Below are 23134 nucleotides of genomic sequence, written 5' to 3' on the forward strand. Positions count from 1 at the left end.
TTATTACTATTATTATTAAGAAAGAATGACTTAAAAAAAAAAAAGATTAACGCTTTCCAGCTTCAATTCTGTGGCTTACCTGCTGCCAAGCATGAATCCCATTAAGCCTCCTGCCACCCGCCCACCCTATTCACAGAACGTGAGGAGAGGTGAAGTCCTCCTCACTAAGGCAGCCTTCTGTCTCAGTTCTGTGACCCGCAAAGGAACGCACACCCCAGCCACTCGCACCACGCATCCAGGAAGTGTGGACCAGACTCCCATAACACGCTTCCATTCCCTTCTCCCTTGCCTCACCTCTCCCTCACACACAACTTCCAGCCCACAGACTTCCACCCAGAGAGCAGCTTCAGCACAGCCTTACCTCCTCCTTCCTCACCTGGGATTCCTCCAGCAAGGCACAACCTTCCAACACCACATTCCAGACGTCCCCACCGGCGCACACCCACCTACCCACCCACCAATGCACACACTCAGCTAGGACTCCTCATTACTGACAGGGTCAAAGTCTCAGGTTCGCTCAAACAGTCACTAAATGTGCTTCCTGCATTACCACCCAAATCCCTAATCCCAGGGATGCTTCCAGAACCCCCACCCCGGCTTGTTCTCAAGTCAATCTCTAGAGAAGCATGTAATGACCCTGTAGCCTACAAGATAAATTTAAATCTACTTAGCAAATTAAATTTAAATTTAAACTTCCATTTCCCACAGCCCTCTTCGTGCTGCTCATTCAAAACAAGGCCTCGTGCATGAGCCTTCCCTATGACCGCATATGCCCAACACATCTGCGTCCTACCTGGGCTTCTTCCACGCGGGTGAGTCCTACTTAGCCCTAAAGATTGTCTCCAGACACCACTCCCTCTGTGGTTGTTTCCCTGAAGTCGACCCTCCTCAGTGCCGAGCAGCTAAAACAAACCCTTATGACAGCACGTGCAAACGCGTGCGTGCACACACATACACACACTGGTGCTCCTCACGGGCAGGCCAGCCAGTTCCAGAACTTGTGAACCTCATGCACTCACTGCTCTTCTCCTTTCTGTGTAAAAATTAGCTGTGTGCTCCATCCCCTGCTTTTACCATGTCACCAGGCATCTTCCGTCTTGACCAAAAACCCATCCTCAGCCCAGCATCTTAAGCCATAGTTCTGAAATCAAATCCAATCGGACTCTTCCCTGTTCCCAACTAATTGGGGCCAGGTTCGCAGTAAAATAAAGTCACATATTAACACCAAGAGTCAAAGTTCTGGGCTGTAATTTTGAGCACAACTCTAATTAGCCGTGTGACCTTGGGCAAAGGTTCGCATGCAGATGAGTGTCACCAGACACAATTCTCAGGGGATTTTTTTGATATCGAAACGGAATATCTGATGGGAAACTGTTTAATAACGTGCAGAGCCTTGCACATTCATAAAGGGTATAATGAACAAATTTTATCAAATCTAACCATCAACTGTTAAGATGTACCATTATCAACTTAGAATGAAAAACTGCTCAGCTATGACACATCTGTGATTATAAAAGAACCCAATTTCAGTCATATTAAAATGTGAAGTGTGTTTTAGAATTGATGAAATAAAATTTATTTGTCTCAGTAAAATACAGAAACCTGCTACAAATTTCTCATATTTGCCAATGGCCCATAATAAGTACTCAGTAATATATGCCAAGAAAATGAATGAACACCCACTGAGAATTCTCTTAGGCCAAATTATTGCCTCTCGCTGGAACTGGGCAGCAGGAAGCTTCCCAATGCCAGTTCCTCCCCCTCTCAATCATGTCCCAGCGTGATCAAAACCCTCAAAAGAGGACTTCAAGTCACATCCAAACTCCCTTCATAATGAAGCCTCCTCGCCACCAACCACTGCCTGGGACTGTCCACCTTCCCAGAACAGTGACTTCCCCCCCAGAATATGTCACCACCAAGAGGGTCCTACTCAGTCCCAGCCACGGTAACCAGCTCTGCAACTCAGTTTCTCCTCCCTCCGATCATCCCCAAAGCCAACTCTAGGCCCACCCACGTTAGAAGGAGCAGGAGCCTTGGTGAATGCCTGACCCAAAGGGGTGCCCTCAACCATTTAGGACAGCTAACCCCAACTACTCATCTCCCATCTAGAACCTACATTCAGGACGATAAAAGCCTGGGTGTTTTGGATGGGGGACTGCCTTGGAAAGATTAAAGGCAAGAAACGCGCTCTTCCTTTTAACTGACCCCTTTTAACCTGGAAGGAAGGCAGGCTGGTTGTGGGGTGGAGAGAACCCTATTTTGAGTTATGCCCCTCCCCCTACCATCCACCTCCAGAACTAGCACCCACCTCCTCTGGGCCATTATGTTTGTTTTCCTACCTGTAAAAGTGAGGTAGGGTGAGGAATTGGGGGGAGGACAGTTAGGCGCCTTCCCTCCTTGTACTTAGAGACCTTCTTAAAAGGCACAAGTGCTGGGAAAGCTAAGCCATCATTAAGTCACTGACACCGTGGTGAGAATGAGTTTCATTAGCAGGCAAGCAACTTTGAAAAGGACTGGAAACAAAGTTAAGGGAGTCCCCTTAGGAAAGTAAGTAGCTCAGCGATGACCCTAAATGTTTGCATTTTGTAGTTGGGGGCAGGAAGGCAGGGGATCCCCGGGGAAGGGAAAGGGAAGCCAGAGGCCTCGAGTTCCCGAGCAGTCCAGGTCCCAAAGGCGTCGCCGTGTCCGGTGCTCAGGCACCATTCCGCCCCTCACCTCGTCTCCGCGCCCCTCCGCCCAACCGGTCCCATTCACAGTTTCATCTCCACTCTCCGTTTTAGGTCGTATTCTCTAGCCCCCCGCCCCCTCCCCCCGCCAAAGGGCCTTCCGGAGACCCCTCCCCTATCCTCCCAAGCCCTGATCCGGCGCGGCCCCCCCAACGGGGCCGAAGCTGAGGACCGCGCCCACGCCTCTCCCCGGGCCCCCGCGCCTCCGGTCTGGGGTCGCCGCGGGCGCCTGGGGTGACTGCGCGCCCCCTGAGGGCAGGGCCTGCGCCCCAGCAGCCTCCCCGGCCGCGCACGCCCGGGACCCGGGGGGGGGGGGGGGGGGGCTGGGAGTCCGACAACCGGGGGCTGGGGGCCGTCCGTGCCCATCAGGCTCGGCCGCTGGGGAGCCCCTGCGGGGAGGCCCTCCTCCTCTCTGGGCCTCGACTGAGCCGCCTGTGAAATGGGGGCACTCGAGGGACCGCGCTCCTAGGCCCGTTCCACGGTGACAACTGAGATTCCGCGAAAGCTCGGGGCTGGGTGTGGCCCCGCCCCCTGGGCGCCCGGAAAGGCCCGGGCAGGGGGCGCTCGGCGGAGGGCGCCAACCCCGCCCAGCCCCGGGCCGCCGCTCCCGGGAGCTCGGGGGCCCACTCCCCCATGCGTGCGCCCCGGGACTGCGCGGCGGCCGGCGCTTCCGCCCCGCGGGCCCTGCGGCCCCGGCGCCCCGCGCCCCGCGCCCCGCGCTCCCGCGGCCCCGGAGGCGCTCGCGCCCGCGCAGGGCCGGGGGTTCCCGAGGCGCCCGGAGCGCAGGGGCGGGGGGGGAAGGAGGATTTGCAACAATACCTCGGGGAGGAGGCGGCCGGGACGGCGGCGGCGGCGGCGGCGGCGGCTGGAGGCGGAGGCACGGGCGGAGGAGGAGGCGCCGGGCACTCCCCCTCCCATTGTCCGCGCCCGCCGGCCCGCCCGCCCGGCCCGCGCCCGCGCCCCGCGCCCCGCCGCGCAGCCCGCCCTTACCTTGCGGCGCCCGGCTCGCCCCTTCCCGCCGCGCTACTTCTCCCGGGAGAGCTCGCGGGGCCCGGGAGCGGACCCACAGACAAAAAGTGAAACTTCGGCAGGGCTGGAGCGGCTGCTGGTTGGTGCCTCTCCCCCTCCTCCCTCCCCGCCGTCCCCACCCCCTCCCCCGGGCTCCCGTGCGGTGCCCTGAGAGCTGGAGGCTGACGTCAGGGGCCTGAATTCCTGACTTTGCCTGCACGCATTTGCCCATGTAAGGTATGGGAGCGCGAGTGGCCGCGGGGGGGCCGGGCGGCGGGCGGTGGGCGCGGGGGCAGCCGCCTCCGGGGGGGGGGGGGGGCGCGGGCCGCTGCGAGCGGGGGAGGGGAACGGGCGTGCGGAGGCTCTGCCTGCACCGAGCAAGAGGGAGCGGCCGGCGGAGGAGCAAGGGCCGAGCGAGGGGCTGCAGGAGAGGAGGGGGCCCGGCGGCCGTGGGAGCGCGGCGGGGGGCGCGCAGCCGGAGCCGGCACGTCCCGCCGCGGAACCGCCTCCCGCGATCCAGCCCCGAGCCTCGCCCTGGAGGCCTGGAGACTCGGAACCTACCGGATGGCGGAGCCCGCCGAGCTCGACCCCCCAGCCCGCCCACCTGGCACGGGACGGAACCGAAGCCCGGGAAGACCAATGACTCGCCCAGGGTCACACACCGCGCAGACCGCGGCGCGGGCCCCGGATGCTCAGCCCGCGGCCTCGATCCCGCCGCTGCGGCCGGGCCTAGCCCCACTGAGCTGTCGGGGGCGGGGGGCAAACAGGCCACCTGTCCTTAGGCCCGTGCGGACCACCCAGTGAAGAGCTTTCCAGCTTCCCTTGGCCCCCCAGCCAGTTCCTGGAAGGGTCTGACTGAGCCCTGAGTGGCGGTGACCTTCAGTTGCTTCGGGGCATCTCTCTCCGTCCTGTGCTCACAGGAACCCCAGCAGTTTAACATTTACTTCCCAGCCTTGTCCGGAAGCCCAGAAAGCTTGCTGTGCACTGATAGCTTAAAAAAAAAAAAAAAAAAAAAAATCTGTAAACTGGGTGAACTGGTTTGAATAGAGGCAAGCCTGTTCTTGGAAGGTTTGAGTCCGATTTTTTTTTTCCCCCTCTGACATTTGTAAATATGAGCAACCATGAAAACCACCATTTACTTTGTCAAAAGGTTGTAATGTTCAGCAGCTAGTGCCTGGAAGGCACTCCAAGGCTGTAGACTTTGTTTCTTTCTATTTCTGGCCTCCTGGTACCTAAAATAATAATCCCTCACCTCAGCACATCATAAAAGTGCTTTTTCACGGGTTTATTAGGTTTTTGTGTTAGGTGAGATAAATTGTAGTCCTTTTTATCATCTCAGGATGAAAAACAGGTAAAGTGATTTGCACGAAGTAAAGGGCTAGGTAGCTCAGGAACTCACCTCCCCCCACCCAGCCAAGTCACATGACTAGTGGGGGAGGTGTTTTCCACCCAAGGAGGAGGCCCTGACTCCCAGCAGGCCCGAAATCCCATCCCTGGACCTGGATGGAGTACCTGTTCATGAAACTTCCAGAACTTGCTTCCTCTTGCATTTGAAGGGATATTTTTCAACCCCGAATTTAAGAAGTGAACGTAGAGACACAGGTTATTGCACTTACCATTTCTTGAGCACCTTCTTTGTGCAAAGCCGTTGAATTCAGACATCCCTCAGTTCACGTTACTTAATCTCTCTCTCTCTTCCTCTTAATTTCCCATCTACACCTGCAGAAATCGAAAAAAGCAGAGATAAGGAAAGGGTATCTATGCCATGCAGTAATGAGTTTTTTTTTTTCTTTGCTACTCATATAGTTTGAAATAGGAAATATGAGCTCTTAAAAGAGTTTTTCCTAGGGTTTTCAAGAGATCAGATCCTATTACAACACAATTCACTTAGTCTGTCTTCCACATTTCCGCAAACCCATATTCTAAATGCTGTTGTTTAATACGAAAAAACACTGGTATCACTCAAAGTAAGGATGGGTTCACTCAGTCCCCGTCCAATATAACGGGACTTGACCAGCATTTCTTTTTTTCTTTTCCCTAGTAACCCACTTATAAAGAATAATAAGGTTCTAATGAGGATTAATAAGATTTAATAAGGTATAATTAGAGTCATTCATTTTCTCCATCATACACATTATAAGAGTGTTGTGTTGGATCCAGAAATGCTACTAATTATGTTGAAATAGATGTATGGGTGCGTTGGGGAAGATCCCTATGTTTCTTCTTCTGAAATACTGAGGAAATTGCTCAGGTGGGCATGGTGTTAGCACACGCATTATATAAAGTTAATCAGGAAAGATCATTTCGACTCACCAGGCATTCACCAGGAGTATAAGAGGCAAAATCATAAATTGGATGCTTGGCCAAGGGCTTGTGGTGTAGTCATCAGTGCAAACCCAATCAAAAGCCTTATTTGCATTTGCTGATCTGGTTTGTTTTATATTCTCACTTTTCTCAATGTGCCCATTAAAACCTGCTGTGTTCCGGGGGCTTAAGAAAGAAGGAAACCTATTGTAAATTTGCAGACTCAATGCAGAGAAATACAGGATTACCAATTCAGAGACTAGCCCGGATTTCAGGTGGGGCAGAGGTCTTGTGACCCAAAGATCACACACCGGGTGGCTCGAAAGCTGTGAAAGCATTCTCCTTGTTGCAGTCAGTGATGGCACACCAAACTGAGGAAGGGCAGGCTGTGATCCCACCTTTTCCTTCCATCCGCTACAGCCCCTTACCCAGAGGCCTCTGTGTAGCTCCTGGCACTCCATTCTCTGAGCTTAGGATAAGCAAGGGGAATTCTGAAGATCTTGCATATGCATTGTACTTAACCTCACAAGAACCTTTTTAAGGTCGGCATTATTATTTGTCTCTATTTTGCTCTTTTGCGCACGGGGAAAGTAAAGCCCAGGGAGGTTAAGCAGCTTGCTCTTAACACAGAGCTAGTACAAGGGTAAGCTGAGACTCCCCCCTGAGCCCAGGCAGCCTGGCACCAGCTCACCTGCTGCCAGGTGACCATCTGGTCTTAGTTGGAGCACTCCAGTGTGCAGAACTCATAACCTCCCACAGCTGACCCAGAGGAATAGCTATGAAGAGGCTACTGGAGAAATACTAAGGACAAGGGAAGGTGGAAGCTAAACACCAACCTGATGTTGCTTCTAACCAGTTTAAACGCATCAGGCCAAAGTCCTTGGTGTGGTTAGCACAGCCTTTAAGCCTCAGCTCTGCCCGACCTGCCCATGCCACCATCCTACCACCAACTGAGGTCGTGTGGTTTTCCAAACACTTCTTACCTGTCCATGCCCATCCATGTTTTCATGGCTTCTTCTTTCTCAAGGCATGCCCTTCCTTCTCCATCCACCTGGCACTGCGTACCTAACCTCTCTGGATTCCCCCCAGATATCACCTCTTTACCTCTTTTCTTCCCCCTACCACAACCTCCAATGGATGCATCACCCCCAAAGAATGTTCCTGTCACTCTGCTTACCCTCAGTCCATATGGCTCTGGATTATGTCATGAGTCCTTCTCTGCTGCTGACTGAGGCTAATCTGTCTCTGAGTCCTTAACACAGTGCCTGCCTTGATCACTGTACACATCCAACTGGCTTTCGCACCTCCCCCTCCTCCTCTTCCTCATCCTTCCTGGTCAAACGCAGAAGAATACGATGGAGGAGGTATAGGACCTCTGTGTTTAAATAAAGTCAGACGTCTAACTCAAGAGATGAGCCGTGATGTCAGCGGACCAGAGGAACTGAGAAAGTAACCGGAGCCTGACCATTTGGCAATAGAACCAGGATTGGCCGGAGAGGAAACTCCTTTCCTTGCCCTAAAACTGCTGTGCAACCTCCTGGCAAATCACTTTCTCTCTGGTCTCAATGTCTTTCTCCATACAATAGGTTCTAGATTTGATATGCTTCGTACACTGTCCCAGCTCTTCAGTTCAATGCTACTCTCAACCTCTTGACCAAATTCATCTCAAATGGTAGCAGGCCCCATTATACTCTGAAACTTATAAAGGTTCCATGATATCAACTGCATCTTCAACCCGAATGCTCTAGTTGTCCCTTCCTGGTCCTGTGATCAAGTCCTAATGGGCTTTTCCACAGACCACATCTCCAGCCCTCCACCATCACCACCACATACGCACACACACATGCACAGAGAGCTTCCTGCACTTCTTGCTTCCAGCTGTTTCTCATTTAGTTTCCTCCTCCGGAAATACTTTTCCTGGGCACATTTCCACAGATGCAGATGTTACCTGTCTTGCCAGTTCCTTCTCAAGCAGTCTTCTCCCTGTTGCTCATTCCCTGCAAACCTTCTCCCTTGGTATGAAAAATCATTGCTCTGTCTTCTAGAAAATGTACATATTTGATTGTCCCATTGAATTGCAAAATTTTTTAGGTGTGTTTGATCTCTTCCTCTCAAACATAAAACCCTTTGCAGTAGGCTTCCTGTGTTGTTCATCTCTCTTCCCCAGCAGCCGAGGCAGTAGTTAGGACTTGTGACCAAACGCTCTCCAGTGAGCAAATTAGTGAATCCTTCCTCTTGGCTAGAAAAGCAACGTAATTGAGGCCTTCTCTCTGGAAGATGACTCATGTTGTCTTAGACCATGACTCTGGACAGGGGCTGGGAGGGATGAGGGAGAAGGAAATGGTTAATTCTCATGTATTACAACGTGCCCTGGCATGCACAGATCTAGGCCTTCCCATATTTAGCATATAGAAATTATGTAAGGATAGGGTTTTACTATAGCAGTAGATACAGAATTAAAGCAATGGTTATTTTACCACTTCATATCACATAAATTCTTGAACACCCAAGTTTACCTTTTCCAGGAAAAACTAGGCACAAGTGATGGTTTTAATATTTGATGTACTTGCTCTATAATTGAACTTAATTCTCTTCCTAGGATAATACGTTGTATCAATGCACAATGCAAACATGACCTCTGGCCAGGTCAGATTAGCATCAGCCTTTTTATTTTTAGCATCAGCCTTTTGTAAAGAGATGAAAACCTGATGTGGTAAACAGTGGTGGTAGGCTTTTCATAAATGCAGCATTAAAGCTAATGAAGCCATTTACAAAAGGTTTATTTACTCTCTGTTCTTCACACTTCATTGTACAACAGGGAAAAAATGATCTCAAATATATCATCAGATTTCCTAAATGGGTATCTCTCCCTATTTTGAATATCAGGTCTTTTCTTGGGGGAGAATAGTGTCACAGAGTCTACTGGCTTAGAGGAATCCAGCAAATACAGACGCACAGTGACTTGTATCTGCCCCTGGGTTTCTGCACAATTTTACCCGGTTTTCAAACCTAGCCTTCAGCCAGTGGCTGTAGGATAGATAATCAACGTTTACATTTTGCCAGATCCAGGAGCACGTTATCTGAATGTATTTGGCCTATCCCAACTCAGCCCCTTGCACAAATCTGCTGGCTTTTAACCTCAGGTAAGCCCAGAATATACAAGAGTTGGGACCATGCCTGGAAGCCAGTGAGGTCAGAGGTCAGTCAATTCAGTCTGACTGGGAGCCAGTCCGTGATGGCTGAAATGCTGACGGATGGCGCTTTAGTGCTCCGTGGGTCCATTATCAATGAGAAGTTTTAGAGACTCCAAAAGACAAAGGGAGATGGTTTACAAACCTTTTTATTCTAACAAGTGTGTACTCTGCACCTACTAATTGTATTAAGTCTAGGAATTCAGTGTTGAGAAAAACGGACACAGCACCTATCCTACGTGCCAACACAGAAATATGTCATACCAATTCCAAGGGAAAGGGCCAGTGAGGTAGCTTGGTTGAGACTTCTCAGTGGATGGTTGGGACCTGATATTTCAGCTGACAGCCTCCCAATGGAACAAGAAACAATGGGCCTGGAGATACACCCCAGGGCTTGTTGGGGGGAACACAAACATGGAGCACACATTTTTGTCTTCACAGCAACAGCAAGGAGGTAATGGGTATTGTCCAAAGGTTCAATCTCTGCAGTCATGGTCTGAATGGACTCACTGGTGCCTAGAATGCTGTGTGGGGTTATGTGACTGCTGAGGAAGGTGTGCTAGTTCTTTATCATCTGGGCACCTGAGGATAGGCCTTAGGGTGTGCTTTGCCTCATTCATAGTTATAATACACAGCCTCACTCACTTCTGGAAAATCACAGCAGGTATCAGGGCTAGAGAGAGCATCTCTGACCAACAATATGGATTTGATTAGTTTTATATTTTCAGGGGCACCTGGGTGGCTCCGTGGTTGAGCGTCTGCCTTTGGCTCGGGTTGTGATCCTGGGGTCATGGGATCAAGTACCACATCAGGGAGCCCGCTTCTCCATCTGGCTATGTCTCTGCCTCTCCCTCTGTGTCTCTCATGAGTAAATAAAATCTTTTTTTAAAAAATTGTATTTTCAAGCACAGTTTTTGGTGAATGAAGAGGTCCACTGTATATATTTTGACAGCTTGGTTAAGGTATAATTTATATATCAGAAAATTGACTAATTTTAAGCATGCACATGATTTTTAATGAATTTATAGAATTACATAACCATTGCTGCATTCTAACATTTGAACAGTGCCATCATCTCAAAAAGAAACCTTGTACCCAATTACAGTCATTCCCTGTTCCAATCTGTAGCCCCAGGCAGCCACTAATCTACTTTCTGTCTCTCTAGGTTTTCATATTCTAGACATTTCATATAAATGGAATCATGCAATGGGTCAACTTTCACATATGGCTTTTTTCACCTAACATAGTGTTTTGAAGATTCATCTGTGTTGGAACATGCATTAATACATTGTTCTTTTTTATGGCCAAATAATATTCCACTATATGGATATACCATTTCTGTTTTTCCATTCACCAGTTCCTGAATGTTTGGATTTTATCCATTTTGAGAACATTATGAATGATGTTGCTGTTAACATTTCATATATGATTCTTTGCGTGGACATATATTTTCATTTCTCTTGGGTACATGATATTTTAAAGTGGAAAAGAAAGTACAGATGTATAAAAAAAAGGATCTGAAAAATGATGAACCAAGGTTTTAAAAGTAGTTATTTTTAAACGGTAGTATGATTTCTTCTTTTGACTTATCTAAAGTTTCTTACAAAAAAACATTTGGAATGTTTCTATGTGTCTGTAATAACACAAAGACAACAAAATGTTTTTTAAAATATTTTATTTTATTTTATTTTTTTTTTTTTGAGAGAAAAAGAGAATGCACACAAGTAGGGGAAAGGGGCAGGGAAAAGCATACTCCCCACTGAGCAGGGAGCCTGATGCAGGATTTGGTCCCAGGACCCTGAGATCATGATCTTAGCCAAAGGTGGACACTTAAACAACTGTGCCATCCAAATGCCCCTAAATTTTTTTTTTTAATTTTTATTTATTATTTATGATAGTCACAGAGAGAGAGAGAGAGAGAGAGGCAGAGACACAGGCAGAGGGAGAAGCAGGCTCCATGCACTGGGAGCCCGACGTGGGATTCGATCCTGGGTCTCAGGATCGCGCCCTGGGCCAAAGGCAGGCACCAAACGACTGTGCCACCCAGGGATCCCTAAAATGTTTTTTTTTTATAAGACAAAAAACAACACATTTTGGAAAGTTGCGATCCCTCTTTTGACAATTGAATCTTCTCAGGAACCCATGCCAGATGGTTTGTGTTGGGATATTATTTTGAAATATTTAATAAGATTCTTACCCATATTTCTAACCTTTGGCCCTTCACTCACCCAATTAGATTAAGACATTCTTTGTTAGTGCTATCCCAGGGGAAGGGTGGGATAGACTTGAAATTGAATGACACTAGGTTTCTCCTACTTTGCACATAAATTTAATTTTAATTGGAGGTTCTCAGTTATAAACAATCCTCACAGTTTAATGTCTTGCTTTTGAGTTGTGGATTAAAGTTGTATCCTGTATAAGTTATTCAGCCTTTATTTGAGAGCCTTTGAGCTCAGTAAGGGTTCAAATTGCACATGCCCCAGTCTGCTCTTCTCCACACCTCCTGTTTCCATCCGTGATACAGCAGCCTCCCCAGTCACAATGCAGGGTTGTTCTTGACTTCTGTCTCTCCCCAACTCCTCTCTCCTATTAGCTATGAAGTCTGGTCAATACTTCCCTAAAAAGTTCTCTTCCATTATCCCCTTCTTTGAAATTAGGTTCTCATTAAAGTGCTGCCCTATCACTTACTTATAAGTTTAACATTCACAAATTCAACATGAAAAGCAGAGAGAGGAGAGAGATAAGGAGTCAAATGCCAGCCAGTGATGTTCTTCGCCAGGGCTTTTGTGAGCAGGGGATGTGAGATGCAAACCTGCCCACATTGGGTTTCCCAATCTCTGCCTGCTTTCTGCAGAGTGGTCTCTCACCTTCCTAGTTCTGTTGTTTAAAAATACCTATTTTGGAAATACAAATCAAAACCACATTGAGATACCACGTCACACGAGTGAGAATGGGGAAAATTAACAAGGCAGGAAACCACAAATGTTGGAGAGGTTGTGGAGAATGGGGAACCCTCTTACACTGTTGGTGGGAATGTGAACTGGTGCAGCCACTCTGGAAAACTGTGTGGAGGTTCCTCAAAGACTTAAAAATAGACCTGCCCTACGACCCAGCAATTGCACTGTTGGGGATTTACCCCAAAGATACAGATGCAATGAAACGCCGGGACACCTGCACCCCGATGTTTCTAGCAGCAATGTCCACAATAGCCAAACTGTGGAAGGAGCCTCGGTGTCCATCAAAAGATGAATGGATAAAGAAGCTGTGGTCTATGTATACAGTGGAATATTCCTCAGCCATTAGAGACGACAAACACCCACCATTTGCTTCGACGTGGATGGAACTGGAGGGTATTATGCTGAGTGAAGTAAGTCAATCGGAGAAGGACAAACATTATATGGTCTCATTCTTTTGGGGAATATAAAAAATAATGAAAGGGAATAAAGGGGAAAGGAGAAAAATGAGTGGGAAATATCAGAAAGGGAGACAGAACAAGAGAGATTCCTAACTCTGGGAAACAAACTAGGGGTGGTTGAAAGGGAGGTGGGCGGGGGGTGAGGGTGACTGGGTAACTGGCACTGAGTGGGGCACTTGATGGAATGAGCACTGGGTATTCTATAGTCTAAATAATAAAATTATTTATTAAAAAAATTTTAAAGGCAGTTAACTATAAAAAAATAAATAAAAATAAAAATACCCATTTTGTATTCAACATGGCCCCCAGTTAAAAGCCAGGTGCTTCTCCTGGTGCTCAAAAGAGAAACAGCAATTAGTCCCAAAGCTGGAGGAAAAATAGGCTGTGTTGGGCTCCAACATGGAACCTTCTTAAGTATTTTCAAGGATAATTTCAAGCAAAAATTTCCAATTTCCACTGTGTGTTTTTGTTTCACTCATTAACACTAACATTAGATGGGGCTGCACTGTATGGTCACCAGAAAAATTCAAATCATTTTGAATACACAATATTAGGATGATTCTACAAAACCAACCTTGTGGTGTACCTAGAGGCTCAAATACCAGCAGGGCACTGAAAAGCTCTGGCTAAAGATCTAGCTACATTTCATCAGACTACGTTATTATTTGCTTTCTCTTTTCCTACAACACATGGCCTAATAAACAGCCAGGCAAAGAATCAGAACCCTGCAGGATACTCTGAACAGAAATACAAACAGCACAAATGCTTTTAGTGGCATTCACAAATGTCGAGTAGGTCCCTTATGCTACAGATGAAGCACTCAACCACATCACTGAGCACAGTGGAAGATGTTCAGACTACCCGTCAAAAGGCTTGGGTTCTAGTTCCAACTCTGCTAATAAAGATATGACCCTGAGAACTTGTTTTTTCCCCAGGCCCTTTGTCTGACATTCATTCAGTCAGTCATCTACTGGAAAGGGATCTACTGTCCATCTTCCTCTGTGTCTGTATGACATGGGTCTAATAAAATTACGAATATAAAAGCAACCCGTAACACTATTGATACTGGAGTTCATAATCCCCAGCATTGCTTTCCCATCTCCACACAATCTTTTTAACACTACTGTCAAAGTCAGCCATCAGTGTTTACTCATGGTGGATCTACTAAACCACAAACTGACCCAAATGTAGTATATATTGAGCCTTGATTTCCCCCAAATAGAGTATGGATGAAAAGACTCTTCAGCATCAAATCTGAAATATAGGATCACTGACCTTATATCTAAATGCTCTAAATGCTTTTCTTTACGGAAAGAAAGAAGTGGTTTACTGCATTGGGATGACAGATGGATCTCCAGTTAAATTCTTTTAAGCACTATGGCTTTGACATTGTATTCCCACCTCTGATTACAAGTAAAGGATTATGCTTGATCACTGTGGCAGAGGTAAGAAGAAGAAACAGATTTGATTTTGTTGCCTTCTATTTTATAATGACTAATTATTACAGTTCAAAAATGATCTAAATTGCAATGTCTCCCATTGCATGTGCCCCACTTAATCAAAAGGCAAGTAGCATTCACTGGGGTAAAGAATAAAGAGAGTCAAAAGTCCTGGGCACTTTATCTGTCCCTGTTGCTAATTTACTGCTTGCTGTTTGATTAGGAGATAATAATCTTTCATAGGAGTTTGTCCTAGAATGTAGGTATAATGCCAGAAGCTCTCCCTGACCCAACACTTTCTATCCTAAATCAAACTCTACAAAACACTCTTGATGATTTGGCAAAGGGATGTGCTAGTTAAATAGGGTGATTATCCCACTTGCTCTGGACAATCCCAACTTATGCCTATTGTCTCAGAATAGTTATTAATAGCACTATTTTTCACTCTCAGAATGGTCCCATTTGGACTATTTATTTTTTTATTTATGTATGTATTTATTATTGCTTACCCTATACCACAAGATTTCTCTAAGCAAATATTTCTTAAGTATCTATTAATGTGAAAGTTCCTGAACATGGCATTTACTCGCACCAGTCATCTATTTTACTCTAAAAGAACAGAGTCTAATATGCTATAAATACTTTACACAAAGAAGAAAGTCATTGTATTTAAAAGTGCTGTGCATGTTCCAGGTTACTTCTAAATATTACATTTTTTCACAAATATTTTCAAGTACCTATTACAAGGCAGGCACTTGACTCAATATTGGGAAAACAACAGGGAATAAGACATAGCCAAGAGGTTTGCTAGAGGCTAGTCAGGGTTATAAATACACACATACACACACACACACAATTACTATAGAAAGTGATTTGTGTTAAGAATGAGTCAGCCCATAGGAGGAACACATAGGTCTTTGGGAGAGGAGGGCAGAGAAGATCTGTTGAAGGAAACAATAGATAAGATGGAACCCAAGAGAGGAGTAGGTATTAGGTGAAGAAATGTAGGGCAAAGAGGAATGCTCTAGGCAAAGCATATAGCACAAGGAAAAACTGAGAATTGTAGGATTGGGGAATTAAAAACTTCATTATGGCTTGAGCATAGAATGTGGGGAGTAGGGATCCCTGGGTGGCGCAGCGGTTTGGCGCCTGCCTTTGGCCCAGGGCGCGATCCTGGAGACCCGGGATCGAATCCCACGTCGGGCTCCGGGTGCATGGAGCCTGCTTCTCCCTCTGCCTGTGTCTCTGCCTCTCTCTCTCTATCTCTCTGTGACTATCATAAATAAATAAAAATTAAAAAAAAAAAAAAAGAATGTGGGGAGTATAAGAAAAGATGGGTTTTGGGGGAGGAGGCAATGGAGCTAGCAAAATTCGGACCAAAGTATGGAAGGAGCATAATTCAGAGAAAAGAACAGGATAAAGCACCAGGGTGTGGCAGGGCAGCAAGCAATCTACCCTGGACATTGGTTTTCTCCAAAGTTCATGGAGAATTCTTGAGCAAGTGTGGGCTGCCCATTGTGGTGCTCAGAATGGTTGTTCTAAGCAGTGGGACTGGGAGTGTGTGAGTTTGGTTCCTGTCTCTGGTCCCTCTTAAATCTGTGTCCTCACCTTTGGATCAACCTGCATGCATGCACAAGTATGGAGCCTTTAGAGATCACAGAATCCTATCTGATTTAATAGATGAGAAAACTGAGCCTCTGGGCAAAGCATGTACCCAACAGAGTACTGGGTAACTATCCCTTTGCCCATTAGACCTCTATTTTTACTTTTTCAGAGATAGAAATCCCAGCCCCAACCGACAGACCTGCGCAGAATGAAAACCTAACGACACCAGGAATTGGGCCAAAAGGGAGTATGACATCTAGCTCTTTCTGGAAATGAGTTTGACCAGGATCTGGATGGATAGAGTAGAATCAATAATCTACCATGTAAGATCATAAGATAGTCACTCATTTGAGGAACAGTAAGCAAAAAATAAGACCACTATGAGGTCTCTATAAAAGATATTTATTGTATTACACAGGGATCTTAGTTATAAGAAGTGAATTGGATCCTGAGAATATAAACAGAAAATAAATTTATCAAATGGATGTTGAGGAACTTTCAGGGCCCGTTTTCAGACTATAGAACAGATTCAGAGACTATGCAACCAGGAATGAAGCCATTTAATGGTCCTGTGGTAACATTCCTAATACCACAGCTGATGATGGACATTATTGCTTATACCACTGACATCCCCAACACTTGGTGCTGTCTTTAGAACTGCCATCATGCTGCCTCTGGAAATTGGAATTAGCTAGTTCTGCTCTGCCTTTTTGAACCACTTATATTAGTCAATGCAAATACATCTAACAGGCGGATCCTACTCTGTGTCCTCTAATTCTAACTGAGACTAAGACATTGAGTTTCTGGGATTTTCAGTTTCTATACAGAAGACAAGCTTTGCTTCATAAAATGGGAGATTCTCCAAGCATAGGAAGGGAGAAGGAGGAGATTCAGATGCTGAGATAAAAAACAATGACAAATGTTCGTTACAGTACAGAACAAGGGAAAAGAGAACATTAGCCTGGGAATACAAAGAGAGAACAATGTTCTGGAAATGATTTGCTGGAAGAAGCAGAAGAAAATGATAAAGAAGTTTTGGCAGTCTCTAAAACCTTAAAGGGCAATGCCTTTTTGAAAGAACAGAGGTAATAAAGAAAGAGTCTAACTTGAAAAGACAAAAGAACAACAGAAATGGAAATAGATAAAATGGGAAAATATTTTAGGAAACTTAAAAAGTATAACAGCAAAATTAACATCCTCACTGAGGGCAGAACCAGAGCAGAAATGGCCTGGAAAAAGTCTGATCTATTATACAGAGGTTACACCTGAATCTTTTTTAGATTATAGAAAAAAGCCTAAAGAGATCAAAATAAAAAGAGAAAATGATCTGTGGAAGACAAGAGTCAGAGATCCAACCTGAGAATTATTGAAGGTCCTTGGGGGAAAAGCAGGTCTTAGGTCAGAAACAATATTGATCAGAAACAGTGATTAAGAGCATACCTAGAGGAGTCTTTCCTGAACTGCAGGGAGTTTACCTGAGTACGGCAACAAAAAGTTCCACTGCATTCAAGGCAAAGTCAAAGACAAGAGATTCACACTGAGACACATCAGGGTGAAATGTCTGAAGCATACAAGTAAAGCACAACGAATCCCTTAAACATCGAGGTGGCAAAAATAGTTTACCTAGGAAGAAATCAAGATCACACATTGACCTTAGGGCATCTGCGTGGCTCAGTCAGGTAAGCATCCCACTCTTGATTCCAGCTCAGGTCATGATCTAAGGGTTGTGGGCTCAAACCTCACGTCAGACTCCGGAGCCTGCTTAAGATTCTCTTTCTCCCTCTCCCTCTGCTCCCCACCCCTCCCAATCGGTGCATGCTCTGTCTGTCTGTCTCTCTCTCAAAAAAAAAAAAAAAAAAATGACCTCTGCTGTCTGGGCCACAATAAAAATCTCAAAAGTAAATAAAACAATATTTATATGGATTTGTGGGAGAAAGGTTTTGACCAAGTAAATTTGTTTTACTTGCATGAAAGCAACAAAGAGACATCTTAAGTATGGAAAAGAAAATACTCTTAAGACCGTGCTGCTCAAAGTGTGGTCTGTGGACTGGTAGCATCGACATTACCTGGGAGCTCATTAGAAACCTAGAATCCCCAGCCCACCACAGACCTACTGAATCATAATCTGTATTTTAACCAGATCCCCAGGTAATTCCTAGGCACATTACCATGTGAGAAACACTCTACAGACGAAAAACAGAACCAAAGAGAGGAATTCAAGAATGGATGGTTTAAATCGTTGGCAAACTGCTCTTTGAGACATCAACAGAACCCCCACCTTGCTGGGAGGTCCCTGAGGAGAGGGGCAGTATCACCCGAACCTGAACAAGCAGGATGACGTCTCTGCAACAAGAGGGAGGACTGGTGCCCCCTCACAGCAGCACTGGGAACCAAGTGGTCCTTTTATCCTTTTCACATGGCTTCTTATCTCTCGTGAGGCTAATGCTATATATAACTGAACATTAAGAAATGTCTCTTGAAAATAAATAAATAAATAAATAATAAGAAATGTCTCTTGAAGGATGGATCGCTCACATAAGGTTTAACATAATTTAAAAACCCAATAAAGTATGATTAGAACAAAGCTTAAAAAAAATGCTTGTGGGAAAAAAATGGAAGGAAATAGAGCAAATTATGAAATAATAAAAATTCTTATTTCTCTTAAAATGTCTATACTTTCAAGTTTTCTTGAATGAGCTAATTATTATAGATGATAAAAATAAACAAAAATATTTTCTAGCATTATGGGAATACCAAAGCAAGAGAGCAAATTGTATCTTTTCTCTAAGCCTTCCTTTCCAGCATAATCTCTCACCGTTCCCGTCCTGCACTTCATGTTCTGACAAACCTACTTCATACTTTTCCACCTCAGTGTCTTTGCTTACTGGGAAATCCACTTCTCCCAGCCTAACAAAAATGTCTATGGGCACAAATCCTTTAGTCCTTCAACGCCTTTCCATGAAGACCTCATTGATAGTTAGAACCAGTGACATTCTAACTCTTCTTCAACTCCCTGTATGTCTCTTCAGGTCTTTAACACTTTATATCTCATATTGTCATATTATGAGTGTTGTTACTACTAATAGTGTGATAATGGTCATGGTAGTAGTGATATTCTAATACCTTTGCTGTACTGTGAATTCCTCAAGCCCTTTTGGACTTTTGAAAACACCTTGAGTATAGTGTTAAAAACAAAGACAATAGGCCCCAATGGAGTCACTCACACTAAGCCCCATGTCACCAAACCAAGACTTAATACTTAATTACAGTTTTTAGTCTTTCAGAAATGGAATCCTAAACTAGCCAGTCAGGAGTCACCTGGTCAGCACCAGTGAGGTAATCTGCCTGATGGACCCCTCTCATCCCCTAAAAGAGAGTGACCTTGCTACAATCAATCCACTTACTGCCGGTAAAACTTCTTGTGCCTGCTCCCTTCTGCCTATAAAAGTTTTTCATTTTGTACAGCTCCTCAGAACTCCTTTTTATCTGCCATATGGGATGCTGCTTGATTCATGAATCATTGAATAAAGTCAATAAGATCCTTAAGATTTACTCAGTTGAACTTGTTTTTAGCAGTTCTGGAAGCAGTGGCAGGATCTGAAGGAAACTCCTGACAGCTCTGGGCATGATAAGTAACACAGGCTGATACCCATGAATATTTTGAGTTCTCCATCTTTCTAGCCATTTCTGAGGGCCATAGGTAAGTTTCTCTCAGTTCTGAGCTCCATTCTCTGTGTTGGGGTCCTGATCTAATCAGCTCTCTAGTCCAGAGTGGGGCAGTTTGAGCTAGCAGATGGCTCCTCCCAGAACCCAAGCCCCAGCCCTTGGTTCAGTCTGCAGCTTCCCATGATTGGCATCCCCTTCCGCAGTCCCCATCTGTGGGGGTCTGCTGGTTCAGTCCTTTTCCCCAGTCTCCAGTTCCACATTGCGGATTGCTGGTGGTGTATGCGAAGCCTTCTTGAGGCCTGGTTGCTCTTGGTTTCTATCAGTGAGCACATGAGATAAAGGCTGCTGCTAATGGGAATCTCAGAAGCCAAAGCCACAAAATTAGTGGGTGTGGGTCAAGCACTTAAATGCTTGTAGGGCATTCACCACCTAACTCTAAGACTCCTCTGTTAGGATAAGGTGGTCACAGAATGGGTTAGATTGACACTACGTCACTTGCCAACCTCAAGAAAACTTCCATGCAACAAGGTACACTGTAAACACCACATGATTCCAAACCCAGCAGCATATCCCTGCTAGGTATAAATTTGGCTTCCAGAGACTCAAGGGAACCTTAAGTTCTAAAGAGTTGGGTGCACCACCTTCCAACTCACCGGCTTATTTTATGTCTAAGATATAAATATCTTATACCTATAGATATCTACAAAAATGGAAAACTCTTACTGAAAGTAACCCAAAATTACAATGGCCATTATGGAGAATGTTCCAATTAGAAAAGCTCATCCATTTAAAACATGCACTTGAAAGCAGAGGTTCCCAAATAAAACAGAATGGGATACATATTTTAATTGGTGTGCAGAAGCTCCCAAAGCTTCAAGATTCCAAAATAACTTCATTGAAAGATTCACTGCAAAAGGCTAATGAAAAACTAAAGACACAAGAGGTACCTAAAACAAACAACAAAAAAAAAACAGTAACACTGACATCACCTCTGCTCCCCTCTAACCTCCATTACCTGAGTACTCACATTCCACTGGTGCTCTATCTAAATTGCCCTTCCACTCAGAAGAGACTACTGAACAGTTTCATCTTAAAATAAGAGCATTGCAGCTGCAGGTATCTTTCACTTCGAGGTCCAGTTAAAAATAGAGCTATCCTACAACTCAGCAATTGCGCTACTGGGTATTTACCCCAAAGATACAAATGTAGTGATCCAAAGAGGCACCTGCACACCAATGTTCATAGCAGCAATGTCCACAATAACCACCAAACTGTGGAAGGAGCCTGGATGTCTATTGACAGATGAATAGATAAAGAAGATGTGATATACCAGAATACAATTCAGCCATCAAAAAGGATGGAATTGGGCAGCCCAGGTGGCTCAGCGGTTTAGTGCCACCTTCGGCACAGGGTATGATCCTGAAAACTCAAGATCAAGTCCCATGTCGGGCTCCCTGCATGGAGCCTGCTTCTCCCTCTGCCTGTGTCTCTGCCTCTCTCTCTCACTCTCTCTCTGGCTCTCATGAATAAATAAATAAAATCATTTTTAAAAAAAAAGAAAAGGAAGGAATCTTACCATTTACTCTATGTGGATGGAACTGGAGGGTATTATGCTGAGCAAAATAAATCAAGCAGAGAAAGGTAATTATATGGTTTCACTCATACGTGGAATATAAAAAAAATAGTGCAGAGGATCATAGGGGAAGGGAGGGAAAACTGAATGTGAAGAAATCAGAGAAGAAGACAAACCATGAGAGACTTAACTACAGGAAACAAACTGAGGGTTGCTGGAGGTGAGGTGAGTAGGGGGATAGGGTGACTGGGTGACAGGAATTAAAGAGAGAATGTGATGTGATGAGCACTGGGTATTATATGCAACTGATGAATTATTAAGCTGCACATCTGAAACTACTGATGTACTATATGTTGGCTAAATGAATTTAAATTAAAGAAAAAAAAAAAGATGCTTTCTACACAGAAAAAAAAAAAAAGAATTTAGAGTCCTTATCAGGGCCTATGGCATTCTGGGCTCCATAATGATGTCACCCAACCTGCTCTAGCCACCCTATTTGTAAATGGATTATCTCCTGAGATTAGTGGATTGATGAAAGGCAGAAAACATGATGGGAAGCCACCGGTCTGACTGAACTTGTGACCGTAGCTGATCACTCTGAAAGGACCTTGAAACAAGACCCACACGAAAGTCCGACAAACTATTAACCTTACAGTTTCAACGGCTCTAAGGCTGTTGAAAATCTAAAATAACACCTGGGCCTTGCCCCTTGTTAGACATCAAAATGGTGGCCCAGAGGGTGAGTGCCTCTTTTGTAACCAACAGGACACCAGAAAAATAAAGATTGTCCTCCAAGGTCTCCTGCAAATCTTTCAACATCAACTCAAATGTTGGTAGATATAGGGCTACATATCCTTGAAGGAGGGCCCCCATCAGTGCCCCCCCCCCCCCCCCCCGAGCTGATAGCACTCTCAGAGATGCTCCAGCAAACTGCTACCAGTAACTTCTTAAAATAACTCCAAGGGGAAACTAAAGTTAAACATAATGGAAACCCTTGCCAAACTCTGGTAGATACTGGAGCTTCACCTACTTTAAACTCCATCTCATATATCCTTGGAGTAAAGAAAGTTCTAGAGTGGGAGTCTCTAATAAAATTCAGGGAGCGTTTTTATCTCAACCAGTATAAATGACTCTGGGTCGTTTCACTGAAAAACATTCCTTTTTGCTGTGTGATTCAGCTCCAGTTGATCTGTTAGGCAGAGCTCTCCTTCACTAAAACAAGCACTGCAAGAACCACCTGCCTTCGGGCTACCTAACTCTTCAAAGCCTTTCACCTTTCGTGTGCTTGAACGAGATAACCAAGCCCTGGGCTGCTCCTCAGTGAATTTAACCCCAGGACTCACCTCCTCCTGCCACAGGTTCCTGCCCCTGCCTGAGGAGGGTCAACCCCATGACCCTGAAGTCGTAATATCCCATTTCATGACGCTGTGTCCTGATTGACGAGGCGCCCCATTGACTAATTCTGAACTAACTCCGCATGTTGATGGGTCAGACTGTAAAAATGAAAAAGGGAACTTCCAAGCTGGCAAGGCTGCCGTGACCCGATATGAACTCCTTGAGAGGGCAAGCCTCCCCGCAGCTCTGTCAGCCCCACAAGCAGAGCTCCATGCCCTGACCACAGCATGCCACTATCACAGGGACAAATCGTTAATATTTATCCGACAACCAGTCTGCGTTTGGGCCCATCCAGAATTTAGGGGTGTTATGGAAACAAAGGGGTTTTCCTACGTCCACTGTCACCCCATTCAAAGATGAACAATTAGTAAACGACCTCCTTGTGGCTATTCTCCTACCTTTTGAAACTGCTGTCATCAAAAATGATGCTCACACTATAAAGAGTGAACCTGAGCATACGGAAATGCCTGGTTGACCCTCGTGCAAAGGCAGCAGCAACAGAATCTGTAAAGTCTGTGGGACACATGGGTGAAGTCCATTCTACTTCTACAAAATATAGACCTTCATTGCCAGATTTTTGCCTCCGTGATGTGCTTGCCACACGGCAACAGTCTGCCCCTGCATCACAGAGATTGCTGTGGGCAAACAATGATTGTAAATTCAAGGAACACTTGGAAAACCTGAGACAGTCACTTGGTGGTTCTCCCCAGCTTCCTGGCAAACTCTGTCTTTCAGTTTTTTACATTCTTTCACCCACCATTGGTGCAGTGACGGTGACTCAGATGATGAACAAACATTGATGAGGAGACTTC

The 23134-nt window shown here is 45.5% G+C and overlaps 1 protein-coding gene and 1 long non-coding RNA gene across 35 annotated transcripts in view; one reads left to right on the top strand and one right to left on the bottom strand.

The window, feature by feature from the left end:
- LPP (LIM domain containing preferred translocation partner in lipoma) overlaps positions 1-4447 on the bottom strand; it is a 657925-nt gene extending 653478 nt beyond the window's left edge. For 4 of the 34 annotated variants that reach the window (XM_072752454.1, XM_072752433.1, XM_072752447.1 and 1 more), the window contains exon 1: positions 3717-3837. The gene's annotated coding sequence lies outside the window, so the exon portion shown is untranslated. Of the gene's footprint in view, positions 1-361; positions 432-793; positions 1178-3545; positions 3672-3716; positions 3885-4295 lie in introns of those variants that run through there. The other 30 variants (XM_072752462.1, XM_072752441.1, XM_072752422.1 and 27 more) reach the window with 18 other exon arrangements.
- Positions 3767-23134, top strand: part of LOC112926306 (uncharacterized) — a 102435-nt gene continuing 83067 nt past the window's right edge. The window contains exon 1 of the long non-coding RNA XR_012000415.1: positions 3767-3971. This is a non-coding gene — a long non-coding RNA (uncharacterized lncRNA). The remainder of the gene's footprint in view (positions 3972-23134) is intronic.

Source organism: Vulpes vulpes, chromosome 3 (genome assembly GCF_048418805.1).
Source record: "Vulpes vulpes isolate BD-2025 chromosome 3, VulVul3, whole genome shotgun sequence".
NCBI classification, from domain to species: Eukaryota; Metazoa; Chordata; class Mammalia; order Carnivora; family Canidae; genus Vulpes; species Vulpes vulpes.